The following is a 3,239-nucleotide window of genomic DNA, read 5'->3' as shown; positions in this document are numbered from 1 at the left end:
ATATTATGCAAATATGACCATTCAATTCTCGTGTTAATATTGGAATGTTTGATTTTATTTATTTTATATATACGGAGCATACGGTGGCTCTATTTCCTTTGATTTAGGATAGAATACTGTAGTTATTTAAGAAGCTTGTGGACCTGATAAAATGCATTCATACGCCATCTATTGAGAGAATACTAAACTAACCTGAAATCTAGCCAATGAGACAACAACACGGAATAATTTAGCCAATAAGAGAACAGCATCGCCCATAAGTGAGGGTTGATGTGATGATCCTGGAATATGACTTCTTCAATGGGCGGAGCATTATGAACAAGTACTATTTCTCCTATGTTTCGCTGTTCTTATTGGCTGCATGGTTCAGTACTGCATTCTTAATTGCTAAAAGAATGGGGTACTTTTACTGATCTTGTACTTAAAGGAGACTTAAAAGCATTTCATAAGACTAGTTGCTGAGACGAAATTCACCTCCTATTTTATTCCTAGGTTGAATTATTTTATTATTGATACGAGATTTTTTACTTCATCCTGGAGAGAAAAAAAATAACTTACGTGTTTATGAAAGAATTACAAGAAAAACATTGAACTAAAGATATAAATTGAGCTTAACCTTATCAGTTATGAGTAGAGGAAAGTAGAAATTAAAGAGAGAGAGAGAGAGAGACGAGAGAGAGAGAGAGAGAGAGAGAGAGAGAGAGAGAGCAGAAGACTGTAGGGGATAGGGGGTGTGGGGGAGGGGGAGGTAAGATAGCGAAATCACTTATCTAATGTTTGAGAGTTCATATTGACGCCAATCGTCCACGTAGACCACACACACACAGGTAGGTATTGAGGATCGTTCGACATGTTCGACTCATTGAATAAAGCTTTTAATTAAGTGCCTCTCTATCTATACCTGTGTCTCGTGTATTCAATCCTAAGAACTGATTGATTAAAACGTCACCAAGGAGACCCAAACTAACATATAGTCAGTTCCTCTTGAGTATCTGCCACCCACAACAAATATTGACAGCTGAATATCCACACTGACGACTGACCAATTATCTGATGCCTTAAGTGAATGAAAGGGTCGATTGAATGCATAATTGAGTCTCTGATTGCGTTTAGTCATTCCTTATATCTGTCTATAGAGCCTTCTCAGTGTAGACTCTATAAGGAGAGACTATCAGGACTAGTCACTGATTGGTTGGGTATAGGGTTGAACGTCTTGGCTATGGCTTGGTTGGCACACACACACACACACACACACACACACACACAGACACAGAGGTCTACTGAAGGGAACTTGTGTGAGGTTCAGGTAGACTTGAGGGAGTAAGATTCTAAGGGTTTGTTGTGTTAAGAGGAGTGAGGAGGAGGAGGAAGAGGAGGAGGAGGAAGATGAGTAGGAGGGAGGAGGAGGAGAGAAGGGGAGGAGGAGGAGGAGGAGGAGGAGGAAGATGAGCAGGAGGAGGAGGGGGAGGAGGAGGAAGAGGAGAAGGAAGGCTAGAAAAGGGGGAAAGGGAGATAGAAATAGGAAGAGGAGAGCTAGGGAGAGGAGGAGGAGGAGGATGAGAAGGAGGAGGAGAGCTACAAAAGAGAAGAAGACGAAGAGAAATACCTACAAAAATAAAAGAAAGAAAAAACAAAAACAAAAGAAGATTAATATATCCCATAACTTAAAAAAAAATAACATCAAGAACAAAACAACAAAAACAAAACAAAAAATAACAAAGAAACAATTAATTATCTAGATTAAGAGAAGAAAAAAAAAAAGACAGAAACCTCTCAAAATATAAACAGAGTTAGGGATTCTGCGTCTCATGTACAAGAAGAATTATTGACTGCAGGACTGTGTGTTGTGATGTCTTTATGGAGGACGTAGAATAAACACACATATACAGACACATACACATACACAAACACACACAAACACGTCAGGATCTAGCTCACGTAGAGGAGTAAACAGAGAGGGTGGTGACCAAGGGCGAGCCACGTGTCAGAAGGGATGAAGGAGGATGCGTGTGTTGTGTTAGGGTCGACCTGCCACGCCCACTGTTTCACCGTGATTAATGCCTGGTTAATGTCTCTCCCTGATTGGTTAATGTCTCTACCTGATTGGTTAATGTCTCTACCTGATTGGTTAATGTCTCTACCTGATTGGTTAATGTTTCTACCTGATTGGTTAATGTCTCTCCCTGATTGGTTAATGTTTCTACCTGATTGGTTAATGTCTCTACCTGATTGGTTAATGTCTCTCCCTGATTGGTTAATGTTTCTACCTGATTGGTTAATGTCTCTCCCTGATTGGTTAATGCGTTCCCTGATTGGTTATTCCTGGATTGGTTGATGCCTCCCTGCATCACTTAAGGGCTGGTACATTTTCATCTCCTGTACTGTACACACACACCGGTCATCGTTAAGGTGAGAACATATTCCTTCCGACACCGTCTTCCTCCTCCTCCTCGTCCCTCCCTCCACCTCCCTCCCCCTCCTCCTCGTCCCTCCACCTCCTCCTCCTCCCTCCTCCACCTCCTCCTCCCTCCCTCCACCTCCCTCCTCCTCCTCCCTCCTCCACCACCTCCCTCCTCCTCCTCCTCCCTCGTCCCTCCACCTCCTCCTCCCTCCCTCCCTCCCTCCACCTCCCTTCTCCCTCCCTCCCTCCCTCCCTCCTGGAATTCACCCTCCCCTCGTCAAAAAAAAGAAAAGAAAAACGGAAATAAAAAAACCCCGCCAAGAATTCCAAATATTTGTCCACGAAAATTGGTAAAACTTCAATATAAATATAACATAGGCGTTACAATATTGATCGAGAGTAGATAATAAACTTCGATTGAGAATAGATATCACCTATTTAGCGTTCCTACTTCGATTCCCATTCCTATTCCTATTCTCATTCCCATTCCTATTCCCGTTCCCAGTTTGACCTTATGGAGAGAAGTTTTTGTAGTTGACAATTCTTGGTACGTTGTTTTTCCCCCAAATGTAAAAGCTTCCACTACGGAGTTTTTCTCTTGGTTGAGAATCTTTTTTTACCGTCTTGTGTGTTGTACGAGAAGTCAATGGTAGTTTTTACGGGGATATTATTTGAGTAATGACGACCTGACACTTCTTATATGTGTGTGTGTGTGTGTGTGTGTGTGTGTGTGTGTGTGTGTACATGAATACGCACTATATACACACCACACACACACACACACACCAATAACCATCCCTCCTCCCCCCACCATCCACTGTCTTTCCCTCCCTACCTC

This window comes from Homarus americanus, unplaced genomic scaffold (genome assembly GCF_018991925.1).
Source record: "Homarus americanus isolate GMGI-L3 unplaced genomic scaffold, GMGI_Hamer_2.0 scaffold27959, whole genome shotgun sequence".
Taxonomy (NCBI): Eukaryota; Metazoa; Arthropoda; class Malacostraca; order Decapoda; family Nephropidae; genus Homarus; species Homarus americanus.
Note: the sequence above shows the minus strand (reverse complement) of the source record.